The sequence below is a fragment of the Bombina bombina genome, chromosome 1 (genome assembly GCF_027579735.1).
Source record: "Bombina bombina isolate aBomBom1 chromosome 1, aBomBom1.pri, whole genome shotgun sequence".
NCBI classification, from domain to species: Eukaryota; Metazoa; Chordata; class Amphibia; order Anura; family Bombinatoridae; genus Bombina; species Bombina bombina.
In genome coordinates this window covers 202,326,731-202,342,912 of record NC_069499.1, presented here as the reverse complement: position 1 = coordinate 202,342,912, position 16,182 = coordinate 202,326,731, and positions in this window count along the sequence as shown.

Here is a 16,182-nt window from a genome sequence, read left to right as displayed (position 1 = left end):
CCGTGGTCATGAATTGACCTTCCTGGATGGAAGGAAGAATTGTTCGAATGGTTTCCATTTTGAACGATGGAACCTTGAGAAACTTGTTTAAGATCTTGAGATCTAAGATTGGTCTGAACGTTCCCTCTTTTTTGGGAACTATGAACAGATTGGAGTAGAACCCCATCCCTTGTTCTCCTAATGGAACAGGATGAATCACTCCCATTTTTAACAGGTCTTCTACACAATGTAAGAATGCCTGTCTCTTTATGTGGTCTGAAGACAATTGAGACCTGTGGAACCTCCCCCTTGGGGGAAGCCCCTTGAATTCCAGAACATAACCTTGGGAGACTATTTCTAGTGCCCAAGGATCCAGAACATCTCTTGCCCAAGCCTGAGCGAAGAGAGAGAGTCTGCCCCCCACCAGATCCGGTCCCGGATCGGGGGCCAACATTTCATGCTGTCTTGGTAGCAGTGGCAGGTTTCTTGGTCTGCTTTCCCTTGTTCCAGCCTTGCATTGGTCTCCAGGCTGGCTTGGCTTGAGAAGTATTACCCTCTTGCTTAGAGGACGTAGCACTTGGGGCTGGTCCGTTTCTACGAAAGGGACGAAAATTAGGTTTATTTTTGGCCTTGAAAGACCTATCCTGAGGAAGGGCGTGGCCCTTACCCCCAGTGATATCAGAGATAATCTCTTTCAAGTCAGGGCCAAACAGCGTTTTCCCCTTGAAAGGAATGTTAAGGAGTTTGTTCTTGGAAGACGCATCCGCTGACCAAGATTTCAACCAAAGCGCTCTACGCGCCACAATAGCAAACCCAGAATTCTTCGCCGCTAACCTAGCCAATTGCAAAGTGGCGTCTAGGGTGAAAGAATTAGCCAATTTGAGAGCACGGATTCTGTCCATAATCTCCTCATAAGGAGGAGAATCACTATCGATCGCCTTTACTAGCTCATCGAACCAGAAACACGCGGCTGTAGTGACAGGGACAATGCATGAAATTGGTTGTAGAAGGTAACCTTGCTGAACAAACATCTTTTTAAGCAAACCTTCTAATTTTTTATCCATAGGATCTTTGAAAGCACAACTATCTTCTATGGGTATAGTGGTGCGTTTGTTTAAAGTAGAAACCGCTCCCTCGACCTTGGGGACAGTCTGCCATAAGTCCTTTCTAGGGTCGACCATAGGAAACAATTTTTTAAATATGGGGGGAGGGACGAAAGGTATACCGGGCCTTTCCCATTCTTTATTTACAATGTCCGCCACCCGCTTGGGTATAGGAAAAGCTTCTGGGAGCCCCGGGACCTCTAGGAACTTGTCCATTTTACATAGTTTCTCTGGGATGATCAAATTCTCACAATCATCCAGAGTGGATAATACCTCCTTAAGCAGAGCGCGGAGATGTTCCAACTTAAATTTAAATGTAATCACATCGGGTTCAGCTTGTTGAGAAATTTTCCCTGAATCTGAAATTTCTCCCTCAGACAAAACCTCCCTGGCCCCCTCAGACTGGTGTAGGGGCATTTCAGAACCATTATCATCAGCGTCCTCATGCTCTTCAGTATCTAAAACAGAGCAGTCGCGCTTACGCTGATAAGTGGGCATTTTGGCTAAAATGTTTTTGATAGAATTATCCATTACAGCCGTTAATTGTTGCATAGTAAGGAGTATTGGCGCGCTAGATGTACTAGGGGCCTCCTGAGTGGGCAAGACTCGTGTAGACGAAGGAGGGAATGATGCAGTACCATGCTTACTCCCCTCACTTGAGGAATCATCTTGGGCATCATTTTCAGTGTCACATAAATCACATTTATTTAAATGAGAAGGAACCTTGGCTTCCCCACATTCAGAACACAGTCTATCTGGTAGTTCAGACATGTTAAACAGGCATAAACTTGATAACAAAGTACAAAAAACGTTTTAAAATAAAACCGTTACTGTCACTTTAAATTTTAAACTGAACACACTTTATTACTGCAATTGCGAAAAAGTATGAAGGAATTGTTCAAAATTCACCAAAATTTCACCACAGTGTCTTAAAGCCTTAAAAGTATTGCACACCAAATTTGGAAGCTTTAACCCTTAAAATAACAGTCCCTGGTATCTGCTTTGCTGAGACCCAACCAAGCCCAAAGGGGAATACGATACCAAATGACGCCTTCAGAAAGTCTTTTCTATGTATCAGAGCTCCTCACACATGCGACTGCATGTCATGCTGCTCAAAAACAAGTGCGCAATACCGGCGCGAAAATGAGGCTCTGCCTATGATTAGGGAAAGCCCCTAGAGAATAAGGTGTCTAAAACAGTGCCTGCCGATATTATTTAACAAAAATACCCAGATTAAATGATTCCTCAAGGCTAAATATGTGTAATATATGAATCGATTTAGCCCAGAAAATGTCTACAGTCTTAATAAGCCCTTGTGAAGCCCTTATTTACTGTCTGAATAAAAATGGCTTACCGGATCCCATAGGGAAAATGACAGCTTCCAGCATTACATCGTCTTGTTAGAATGTGTCATACCTCAAGCAGCAAAAGACTGCTCACTGTTCCCCCAACTGAAGTTAATTCCTCTCAACAGTCCTGTGTGGAACAGCCATGGATTTTAGTAACGGTTGCTAAAATCATTTTCCTCATACAAACAGAAATCTTCATCTCTTTTCTGTTTCAGAGTAAATAGTACATACCAGCACTATTTTAAAATAACAAACTCTTGATTGAATAATAAAAACTACAGTTAAACACTAAAAAACTCTAAGCCATCTCCGTGGAGATGTTGCCTGTACAACGGCAAAGAGAATGACTGGGGTAGGCGGAGCCTAGGAGGGATCATGTGACCAGCTTTGCTGGGCTCTTTGCCATTTCCTGTTGGGGAAGAGAATATCCCACAAGTAAGGATGACGCCGTGGACCGGACACACCTATGTTGGAGAAAATAGCCTTGGTCCCAAACGGACAGAAAATGGAAAAGTGCTGTGGTCATTAACGGGTTAATTCATTTTTAATGTAGTTAGTAGTTTTTTATTTTATGTAAGTGTGCTTTAATTGGAGTTAACTTAGGGGGTGTTAGGTTAGGGGACTTCGTTAGGTTAATACTTTGCATTGTGAGGGATTGGCGGATTAGGGGTTAATAGTGTAATTAGATACTTTGCATTGTGGGGGACTGGCAGTTTAGGTGTTAATAGGTTAATTAGGTAGTTTGCGTTGTGGGAGGTTGGCGGTTTAGGTGTTAATATGTTTATTAGGTAGTTTGCATTGTTGGGGGATGGCGGTTTAGATTTTAATAGGTACATATAGTAGTTTGCGTTGTGGGGGAATGGCGGATTAGGGGTTAATAACTTTTATTAGTAGTTGCATTGTGGGGGGATGGCAGATTAGGGGTTAATAACTTTTATTAGTAGTTGCGATGTGGGGGGATGGCAGATTAGGGGTTTTGACATGTCGGTGTAATTTTTTTAGCCGATTTAGATTTTTACATGTGATTTACATATTTATTTTCTATCTTACAGTATGCACCGCAAGATGCTATACTGGCGTGAGTCACTTGCAACGCCAGAAATGTGCAAGTTTGTTTGACGTACGGCAGTATAGTATCTGCCGGCGCCGTTTATGTGATTCACTCGATGTGCGAGGCGAACTTAAGGGCAACAAAATTTCAGCTGTTGCGCTAAAACGTACGCCCCATATGTAATCTCTCCCACAGTCCTTACCATGGCTAGACACCTTTTGCTTAATAAAGCTAGACACAGACAACAAAATTGATTACTCAATAGGACTACAGTCTCAGCAAAAGAGTGTTGTGGTAGTAGATTGAAAACATTTTTTACTGTATATATATATATATAGTGTGTGTGTGTGTCCAGAACTGCATATGAGGAAGAAGGTAGTATTCAAGCGTAGTAAGCGGATTACCATACATTTGGGATGGCAATTACATACAGAGAGTTCTTGCTTCCTTATCTATATTTCTTGGTATATCTACTGTTTTTCACATAGCTGCTACAAGACACCAGAAGATAAGGCATTTGAGTGCTGAAACTATTTTCCTCAGGCTAAATATAACCATTTGCTATTTCTTCTCAGCCAATACAAGAATGTGCTTTTACACTAAACTAAAAGAGAAACTCTCTAAATTGTTAGAGGGTCACTAAACTCAAAATTAAAGATTCATGGTTCAGATAAAGCATGCAATTTAAAATAACTTTTCAATATACTTCCATTATCATATATATTTAAAACATTGACTCCAGCTCCTACTGGGCATATGCAAAAGGGCACAGTATTTATATATATATATATATATATATATATATATATATATATATATATATATATATATATATATATATATATATATATATGCATTTGTGATTGGTTAATGGCTATCACATGATACAGGGGGAGGGCAAATTGGAATAATTTCGAAATTTGCCAGAAAATATTCTTCTGCTTATTTCAAATTCAAAGTAAGTGCATTGTCCTTTATATTGTGTATTTGTCATTAATTAAATTGTGTTGTATTTAATGATCCTTTAACATCACAACTTATAATAGACTAGATTCCTAGTGGTGCACTAATTAAGCGCTCTTGCTCGAGCATTAACTTCACTAGACGGATGCTTTTTGTGTGCGTTGGGATACGCTTATTATATTACAAGTTTAAAGTTTAGCATTTGGTCACGAGCAATAACCCAATGCATTCAAAAAGCTAAACTTTGAATATCACAAATGCGTTAACATAGTTCCCCCATAGACTTCAATGGAGAGCGAAGAGTTTTAAAAAAACACCCTTAATTGCGTACTAACCCAATTGTGTTTATTTATGAAATATGAATATATAGCATTCCAGTGTTCTTCACATAGCAGAATATGTTCTATTTATTCTTTAATACACACACACACATATATATATATATATATATATATATATATATATATATATATATATATATATATATATATACTGTATATATACTGTATATATACACATATATATATATATATACATATATATATATATACAGTATATACATACATATAAATTTATATGATGTTTACTTGATAAAAATATATATCTATACCTATAGCTATCTATATATACATATAGATAGATAGACAGATAAACAGATACTGTATATACTGTATATAGATAGATAGATATAGATATATACAGTAATATATAGGAGTATTGATTTAAAAAGCACTTAGAACATATCCCCCAAGTGAAGAACATTGGAATGTGAAATATTTACAGTACATACACAGTCAGAAACTTTATTAAATATCAATATTGCATAAATAGGATTTTTCATGTATAAGGAAAAAAAAACTAAATAGCTATTTAGTTATCTCTCATAATAAAGATAATCAGATCTTGACCTAAAGACTTAAAAAGCTGAGATTTATCTAACAAATTCACAAAGGGTTTCTATTTTTCTTTAACCCCTTAGTGACCACAGCACTTTTCAATTTTCTGACCATTTCAGACCAGGTCTATTTTTACATTTCTGCTGTGTTTATGTTTAGCTGCAATTTTCCTCTTACTCATTTACTGAACCCACACATATTACATATTACCCAAGTTATAGGGCAATAAGTACAAATAGCAGTTTGCTATTTCCAAACAATTTTTTTATATCAAAATTAGCGATAGTTAGTTAGAAATAGCAGACATACCTATATGGCTTTGGCATTGCTTTTTGGTAAATAGAAGACCGCTAAATGCCGCTGCTCACAACACGTGTATTAGCCCAGCAGTGAAGGGTTTAATTAGGGACCTTGTAGGGTTAATTTTAGTGTAGTGTAGTATACAACCCAAAGTATTGATCTAGGCCCATTTTGGTATATTTAATGCCACCATTTCACAGCCAAATGCGATCAAATAAAAAAAATCGTTCACTTTTTTACAAACTTTCTCACTGAAAATATTTACAAACAGCTTTTGCAATTATGGCACACATGGTTGTAAATGCTTCTCTGGGATCCCCTTTGTTCAGAAATAGCAGACATATATGGCTTTGGCTTTGCTTTTTGGTAATTAGAAGGCCACTAAATGCTGCTGCACACCAGCAGCGAAGGGGTTAATTAGGTAGCCTGTAGGGTTAAATTTAGCTTTAGTGTAGAGATCAGCCTCCCACCTGACACATCCCACCCCCTGATCCCTCCCTGACCCCGCTCAAACAGCTCTCTTCCCTCCCCCACCTCACAATTGTCACCGCCATCTTAAGTACTGGCAGAAAGTCTGCCAGTACTAAAATAAAAGGCATTTTTTATAGTTTTTCTGCAGTGTTGGATCCCTCCTTAGCCCTCAACCTACCTGATCCCCGCCCCCCAAACAGCTCTCTTATGCTCCCCCCTCTACCTAGCTGCCGCCATCTTGGGTCCTGGAAGCTGTCTGCCAGTACCCAGTTTGTTAAAAAAAATATGCCTTTATGGTTAATAAATAAATAAATAAAACCCCAATTTTCTGTAGTGTAGCTGCCCCCCTCAATACCCTCCCCCCTCCCCCTCCCAGATCCCTTGCCCAACATTGATTTCCCCCCTCCCAGTACCTCCTCATACAATATAATGGGAATGGGGCGAGCGCACGCGCACGCACCCCCACACCCCCTGTGCGCTCCAGCCTCCCCGTGTGCACTATGGACTAATAGGATATGGAAGGTAACCATCGATGTGTTGCCCACCCACTTCCCTGCTATGGCTCCCACCAACGATCAGCATCATTGATGGCCTATGCAGATAGAGCCACAGAGTGGCCCTCTCTGCATTGGTGGGTAAAAAAGGGTATTGCAGTGATGCCTCAATATCGAAGCATCACTGCAATACCCTGAAAGCATCTGAATGCATCAGGCAATAGGATTTTTTCTACCATAATTCCGATTGGTTGATAGAATTATATCAGTCAATTGGAATCTAAGGGACGCCATCTTGAAGATGGACCCGCTTCTCGTCGGATGGATGAAGATAGAAGATGCCGTCTGGATGAAGACTTCTGCCCGTCTGGAGGACCACTTCGCCTGGCTTGGATGAAGACTTCTCCCAGCTTTGTTGAGGACTTCGGCCCGGTTGGGTGAAGACTTCTGACACTTCCTTGAGGATGGATGTTGGATCTTCAGAACAGTAAGTCGATCTTCAGGGGGTTAGTGTTAGGTTTTTTTAAGGGTGTATTGGGTGGGTTTTATTTTTTAGATTAGGGTTTGAGCCACAAAAGAGCTAACTGCCCTTTTAAGGGCAATGCCCATCCAAATGCCCTTTTCAGGGCAATGGGGAGCTTAGGTTTTTTAAGATAGTATTTTATTTGGGGGGTTGGTTGTGTGAATGGTGGGTTTTACTGTTGGGGGGGGTTGTTTGTATTTTTTTTACAAAAAGCTGATTACTTTGGGGCAATGCCCTTTTAAGGGCTATTGGTAGTTTAGTTTAGGCTAGGGTTTTTTTATTTTGGGGAGGCTTTTTATATTTTGATAGGGCTATTATATTGGGTGTAATTAGTTTAAATATCTTGTAATTTGTTTATTATTTTCTTTAATTTAGTGTTTGTTTGTTTTTGTACTTTAGCTAATTTAATTTAATTTAGGTAATTGTATTTAATTTAGTTAATGTATTTAATTATAGTGTAGTGTTAGGTGTAATTGTAACTTAGGTTAGGTTTTATTTTACAGGTACTTTTGTATTTATTTTAGCTAGGTAGTTATTAAAAAATTAATAACTATTTAATAACTATTCTACCTAGTTAAAATAAATACAAACTTGCCTGTAAAATAAAAATAAACCCTAAGCTAGATACAATGTAACTATTAGTTATACTGTAGCAAGCTTAGGGTTTATTTTATAGGTAAGAATTTAGTTAATTATAGTAATTTTATTTAGATTTATTTAAATTATATTTAAGTTAGGGGGTGTTAGGGTTAGGGTTAGACTTAGGTTTAGGAATTAATAAATTTAGTATAGTGGCGGCGACGTTGGGGGTGGCAGATTAGGGGTTAATAAATGTAGGTAGGTGGCGGCGATGTTAGGGAAGGCAGATTAGGGGTTAATAATATTTAACTAATGTTTGCGAGGTGGAAGTGCAGCGGTTGAGGGGTTAATATGTTTATTATAGTGGTGGCGACGTTGGGGCGGCAGATTAGGGGTTAATAAGTGTAGGTAGGTGGCGGCGGTGTCCGGAGCAGCAGATTAGGGGTTAATAAGTGTAAGATTTGGGGTGTTTAGACTCGGGGTTCATGTTAGGGTGTTAGGTGTAGACATACATTTTATTTCCCCATAGGAATCAATGGGGCGGCGTTACTGAGTTTTACGCTGCTTTTTTGCAGGTGTTATACTTTTTTCAGGCGGCTCTCCCCGTTGATTCCAATGGGGAAATCGTGCAGGAGCACGTACGACCAGCTCACCGCTGACTTAAGCAGCGCTGGTATTGAAGTGAGATTTGGAGCTAAATTTTGCTCTACGCTCACTTCTTGCCTTTTAACGCCTGGTTTGTAAAAACTCGTAATACTGGCGCTGTATGTAAGTGAGCGGTGAGAGAAAACTGCTCGTTAGCACCGCATAGCCTCTAACGCAAAACTCGTAATCTAGCCGTTTCTTTGTTCTTTATATTTGGTTTATTTTTAAAGTTGGTAAATCTTAGAGCCACCCTTTTTGAAAGTTCTGATTTTTTCTGTTCTTTTTTATGATTTATTACATATGTTAAAATATCAGGGGCGCGATCCGATATAGATCGTAGTTTGCGGCGCAAGAGAGGGAACCCCCACCGCCCGTAGTTTCAGCTCGCAACTCGAGCTATGACATATACGGCGCTGTCAGAGGCTAAAGTGCCGTAAGTCTGACAAACCAGCGATGTCCAGAAATCTGTGTAAGTACAAATTTCTGGAGTCGCCAGGGACTTACGGCACTTTAGAAACTGCCAGCGCCTACAAAACCTGACTAAGTTATAAAATCACCCGTACTGTCTAACACGCCTCCCAAACATAGCCCGACATGTATACCCCTCTATCCGCTATCCCCCCTCACTATCCTAACAATAAAAAATGTATTAACCCCTAAACCGCCACTCCCGGATCCCGCCGCCACCTAATAAAGTTATTAACCCCTAAACCACTGCTCCTGGACGCCGACGCCAGCTATATTAAATCTATAACCCCTAATGTGAGCCCCTACCCCGCCGCCATCTACCTTACCTACCCCCTAAAGTGAGCCCCTTACACCGCCGCCATCTACCTTACCTACCCCCTAAAGTGAGCCCCTTACACCGCCACCATCTACCTTACCTACCCCCTAAAGTGAGCTCCTTCCCCACCGCCATCTATTTTAAAATTATTAACAGCTAATTTAATCCCCCTACACCACCGCCACCTATATTAAACACATTAACCCCTAATCTAATCCCCCTACACCGCCGCCACCTATATTAAACACATTAACCCCTAATCTAATCCCCCTACACCGCCGCCAGCTATATTAACTATATTAAACCTAATTATATTAGGGTTAATATAGTTAATATAGTTATTATATTATATTTATTAACCCTAATTATATTAGGGTTACTATAGTTAATATCGTTATTATATTATATATATATTAAGTATAATAACCCTATCTAACTCTAACATCCCTAACTAAATTCTTATTAAAATAAATCTAATTAATATTAATATTATTAATTAAAATATTCCTATTTAAAGGGACAGTCAACACCAGAATTTTTGTTGTTTAAAAAGAATGATAATCCCTTTATTACCCATTCCCCAGTTTTACATAACCAATCATTGATTGGTTATCCACTGTTATCCACTCTCATCAGCAATCCTTGTGCTGTTGTTTTTAAACTTTTATGCTTTTTTAAATAAATTTGGATATATCTTTTATCCTCTGAGTGGATTCATTTCTACCCACCATCTGCCATTGTTCACCTATGAGAGACCAGCCCAGCACCTGAGGGAACACATTATCATACAAATATCAAGATACCTAGAGTTTGGGTGAGCTGCCACACCTCTACCAATCTGCAGCCTGCTTCTACAAGCACATTGGTGTGCTCTGGGAATATGTGAGTACCCTCCACATTAAGGAATCTGTTGTGGTTGTACCATTAATAGTCTGCACATGTGGTGCCCGTATTTCTTGTCTCCCTTATAGCACCACCATCTTACGCCAAGAGCGCCTTCAAGTGGGTGAGCTGTCACACCTTTCTAATTCTGCAGCCCGCCCCTACCAGCACATAAGTGTGCTCTACAAATTTGTGAGTACCCATTTGGCAATAGTTCTGTGACTCGTTGTTAATTAATAGATGATACCACACATGAGGCGCCCCTCCATTCTGTTTTCTCTTATATAGTACCACCTGGACCATCCAGTGAGGAGGAGGCAGCCGCTACAGCAATCGTTATCCTTTGAAGAACATATAAAGGACTGTCTAATTTTTCACAATTGCAAGTGTATTTTCACTACAATATCTAAGAATTTACTGTTTTCTGCCTTTATTGTGCATATACTCATCTATGATAGCTTAACATTGCCCCATCATATATACTTTTGTTCTAGATTAATGATTATACTGCATCTTGAGCGCCCCCTTCAGTGATTAGGTTTTTACTTTTGACAGACATGCAGTTTAGCCAATCAGTGCTCAGTCCTAGGTCACTTTACGTGCATGAGCTCAATGTTATCTATATGAAACATGTGAACTAATGCCCTCTAGTGGTCAAAATGTATTCAGATTAGAGTCTTCAAGGTCTAAGAAATTAGCATATGAACCTCCTAGGTTTAGCTTTCAACTAAGAATACCAAGAGAACAAAGCAAAATTGGTGATAAAAGTAATTTGGGAAGTTGTTTAAAATTGCATGCCCTATTTAAATCATGAAAGTTTTTTTGGGACTTGACTGTCCCTTTAAATCTAAATACTTACCTATAAAATAAATTATTAATTACAATTACATTGTAGCTATTTTAGGGTTTATATTTATTTTACAGGTAACTTGATATTTATTTTAACTAGCTACAATAGCTATTAAATAGTTAATAACTATTTAATAGCTACCTAGTTAAAATAATTACCAATTTACCTGTAAAATAAATCCTAACCTAAGTTACAAATACACCTACACTATCAATAAATTAAATAAACTACAAATATCTAAACTAAAATACAATTAAATAAACTAAATTACAAAAAAAACAACACTAAATTACAAAAAATAAAAAAAGATTACAAGATTAGCTAATTACACCTATTCTAAGCCCCCTAATAAAATAATAAAGCCCCCCAAAATAAAAAAAATTCCCTACCCTATTCTAAATTAAAAAAGTTAACAGCTATTTTACCTTACCACCCCTTAAAAGGGCTTTTTGCGGGGCATGCCCCAAAGAAATCAGCTCTTTTGCATGTAAAACAAAACACAATACCACCCCCCAACATTACAACCCACCACCCACATACCCCTATTCTAAACCCACCCAAACCCCCCTTAAAAAAACCTAACACTACCCCCCTGAAGATCTCCCTACCTTGTATTCACCCAGCCGGGCAGAACTCTTCATCCGATCCGGGCGATGTCTTCAATCAAGCGGCAGAGAAGTCTTCTTCCATCCGGGCGATGTCTTCAATCAAGCGGCAAAGAAGAAGTCTTCATCCCGGCGATGTCTTCAAGCAAGCGGCAGAGAAGTCTTCTTCCATCCGGCGATGTCTTCAAGCACAGCGGCATCTTTAATCTTCTTTCTTCGCTCCTCCGAGGCGGAGCATCCATCCGGCACGACGACTGAACGAGGAATGAAGTACCTTTAAATGACGTCATCCAAGATGGAGTCCGTTGAATTCCGATTGGCTGATAGGATTCTATCAGCCAATCGGAATTAAGGTAGAAAAATCTGATTGGCTGATTGAATCATCCAATCAGATTCAAGTTCAATCCGATTGGCTGATTGAATCAGCCGATCAGATTCAAGTTCAATCCGATTGGCTGATTGGTTCAGCCAATCAGATTGAACTTGAATCTGATTGGCTGATTTTTTGGGGCATGCCCCGCAAAAAGCCCTTTTAAGGGCTGGTAAGGTAAAAGAGCTGTTAACTTTTTAAATTTAGAATAGGGTAGGGACATTTTTTTATTTTGGGGGGCTTTATTATTTTATTAGGGGGTAAATTGGTAATTATTTTAAGTTTTAACTAGGTAGCTATTAAATAGTTATTAACTATTTAATAGCTATTGTACCTAGTTAAAATAAATACCAAGTTACCTGTAAAATAAATATAAATCCTAAAATAGCTACAATGTAATTATTAATTACATTGTAGCTATCTTAGGGTTTATTTTATAGGTAAGTATTTAGATTTAAATAGGAATATTTTAATTATTAATATTAATTAGATTTATTTTAATAAGAATTTAGTTAGGGATGTTAGAGTTAGATAGGGTTATTATACTTAATATAAATATATAATATAATAACTATATTAACTATATTAACCCTAATATAATTAGGGTTAATATAGTTAATATAGCTGACGGCGGTGTAGGGGGATTAGATTAGGCGTTAATCTATTTAATATAGCTGGCGGCGGTGTAGGGGGATTAGATTAGAGGTTAATTAGTTTAATATAGCTGGCGGCGGTATAGGGGGATTAAATTAGGGGTTAATGTAATTAATATAGCTGGCAGCGGGGTAGGGGGATTAAATTAGGGGTTAATGTAATTAATATAGCTGGCGGCGGTGTAGGGGGATTAAATTAGGGGTTAATAATTTTAATATAGCTGGCAGCGGGGTAGGAGCTCACATTAGGGGGTAGTTAATGTAGGTGGCGGCGGTGTAAGGGGCTCACATTAGGGGGTAGATAATGTAGATGGCGGCGGTGTAAGGGGTTCACATTGGGGGGTAGGTAATATAGATGGCGGCGGTGTAAGGGGCTCACATTAGGGGGAAGGTAATGTAGATGGCGGCGGTATAAGGGGCTCACATTAGGGGGTATGTAATGTAGCTGGCGACGGTGTAGGGGGTCACATTAGGGGGTTATACTTTTAATGTAGGTGGCGGCGGGGTCCGGGAGCGGCGGTTTAGGGGTTAAATACTTTATTAGGGATAGCGGCGGAGGATCGTGGTTGACAGGTAGATAGACATTGAGCATGCGTTAGGTGTTAGGTTTTATTAATCAGTTTGCGGTTGACAGGTAGATAGACATTGCGCATGCGTTAGGTGTTAGGTTTTATTTGGCAGGTAGTTTAGGGAGTTATGGGGCTCCAATAGACAGCGTAAGGCTTAATACGGCTGCATTTTGTGGCAAGGTGAAAATGGAGTAAGATTTCTCCATTTTCACCACGTAAGTCCTTACGCTTTATATTGGATACCAAACTGCGCGGGTTTGGTATACTTGCCTATGGCCCAAAATTCTAAATCTAATTTCATAAGTACTGGAGCATGATCTGAAAAGGTAAAATCCATAATATGGACTTTATTTACTCTCTCCGTAGAAATTAAAAAAACATGTGTAGCCTTGACATAGCATTGTTATTTCTAGAGACACAAGTTAATTCAATTTCTGCCGGGTTTTTCAATCGCCAAATGTTTACCAAATTAACGCCTAAATTTAGAGTTTGGCGTTAGCCGTCAAAACCAGCGTTAGAGGCTCCTAACGCTGGTTTTGGGCTACCGCTGGTATTTAGAGTCAGTCAGGAAAGGGTCTAACGCTCACTTTCCAGCTGCGACTTTTCCATACCGCAGATCCCCCTACGCCATTTTCGTATCCTATCTTTTCAATGGGATCTTTCTAACGCCGGTATTTAGAGTCGTGGCTGAAGTGAGCGTTAGAAATCTAACAACAAAACTCCAGCCGCAGCAAAAAGCCAGGAGTTAAGAGCTTTCTGGGCTAACGCCAGTTCATAAAGCTCTTAACTACTGTGCTCTAAAGTACACTAACACCCATAAACTACCTATGTACCCCTAAACCGAGGTCCCCCCACATCGACGCCACTCGATTAAATTTTTTTAACCCCTAATCTGCCGACCGCACACCGCCGCAACCTACATTATCCCTATGTACCCCTAATCTGCTGCCCCTAACACCGCCGACCCCTACATAATATTTATTAACCCCTAATCTGCCCCCCCCAACGTCGCCGCTACCTTACCTACAATTATTAACCCCTAATCTGCCGACCGCACACCGCCGCCACCTACATTATCCCTATGTACCCCTAATCTGCTTCCCCTAACTCCGCCGACCCCTATATTATATTTATTAACTCCTAATCTGCCGCCCCCAACGTCGCCTCCACCTACCTACAATTATTAACCCCTAATCTGCCGACCGGACCTCAACGCTACTCTAATAAATGTATTAACCCCTAAAGCTAAGTCTAACCCTTACCCTAACACCCCCCTAAATGAAATATAATTAACTCTTATTAAATAAATTATTCCTATTTAAAGCTAAATACTTACCTGTAAAATAAACCCTAATATAGCTACAATATAAATAATAATTATATTGTAGCTATTTTAGGATTAATATTTATTTTACAGGCAACTTTGTATTTATTTTAACCCGGTACAATAGCTATTAAATAGTTAATAACTATTTAATAGCTACCTAGTTAAAATAATTACAAAATTACCTGTAAAATAAATCCTAACCTAAGTTACAATTAAACCTACCACTACGCTATCAATAAATTAATTAAATAAAATACCTACAATTATCTACCATTAAACCTAACACTACACTATCAATACATTAATTAAATACAATACCTACAAATAAATACAATTAAATAAACTAACTAAAGTACAAATAATAAAAAAGAACTAAGTTACAAAAAATAAAAAAATATTTACAAACATTAGAAAAATATTACAATAATTTTAAACTAATTGCACCTACTCTAAGCCCCCTAATAAAATAACAAATCCCCCCAAAATAAAAAATGCTCTACCCTATTCTAAAATTAAAATAGAAAAGCTCTTTTACCTTATCAGCCCTTAAAAGGGCCTTTTGCGGGGCATGCCCCAAAGAATTCAGCTCTTTTGCCTGGAAAAAAAACATACAATACCCCCCCCCAACATTACAACCCACCATCCACATACCCCAATCTAACCCAAACCCCCCTTAAATAAACCTAACACTAAGCCCCTGAAGATCTTCCTACCTTATCTTCATCACGCTGGGTATCACCAATCCGTCCAGGCTCCGATGTCTTGATCCAAGCCCAAGCGGGGGCTGAAGACGTCCATCCTCCGGCTGAAGTCTTGATCCAAGCGGCGGCTGAAGAAGTCCATCTTCGGGCAGAAGTCTTCATCCTATCCGGGCAGACGAGGAGATCCGGATCGGTAGACATCTTCATCCAAGCGGCATCTTCTATCTTCTTCCATCCAATGACGAGCGGCTCCATCTTCAAGACCTCTGGCGCGGATCCATCCTCTTCTTCCGACGTCCTAAAACAGAATAAAGGTTCCTTTAAGGGACGTCATCCAAGATGGCGTCCCTCGAATTCCAATTGGCTGATAGGATTCTATCAGGCAATCGGAATTAAGGTAGGAAAATTCTGATTGGCTGATGGAATCAGCCAATCAGATTCAAGTTCAATCCGATTGGCTGATCCAATCAACCAATCAGATTGAGCTCGCATTCTATTGGCTGTTCCGATCAGCCAATAGAATGCGAGCTCAATCTGATTGGTTAATCCCATTTATCAAGCTCCGAATGAATCAGGTCCGACAGACATTTGATAAATAGGCCTCCAAGTGTTAAGGTATCCCAGACTATACAATCATGAATCCAGCTGATGTCCTGGATACAAATATATCTTCACTTGGCTTACCTAATATGTTCTCACTCAGTGTTGATTCCTACCGTTCTTCACTCCCTATACAACTCCATCCAGTGTGAGGAGGTAGCGATATCCTCACCAGCCTGTCGCTCCAAGGGTGTTGCCGAGAGAGATACCTAAAGTCGGCTACCTGGTGTCTGGTGTCCATCCAGCATCAAGGCCTGGGCTCCGGGGTGTGCTGTTGTTGCTCCAACTTGCGATTGTTAGCGCACATCGATGCTTCTGATGCGTCCCCGCCCACTGGATGTCAGTCAATCGATTTTTCATGTTTTTAGTTACTTGATGTTACTACGAAGGTCTATATATGTATACATGTGTATTTATCTGTTTATATGTGTATATATGTCTGTAAATACATAAATACATATGTAAACATATATATATATATATATATA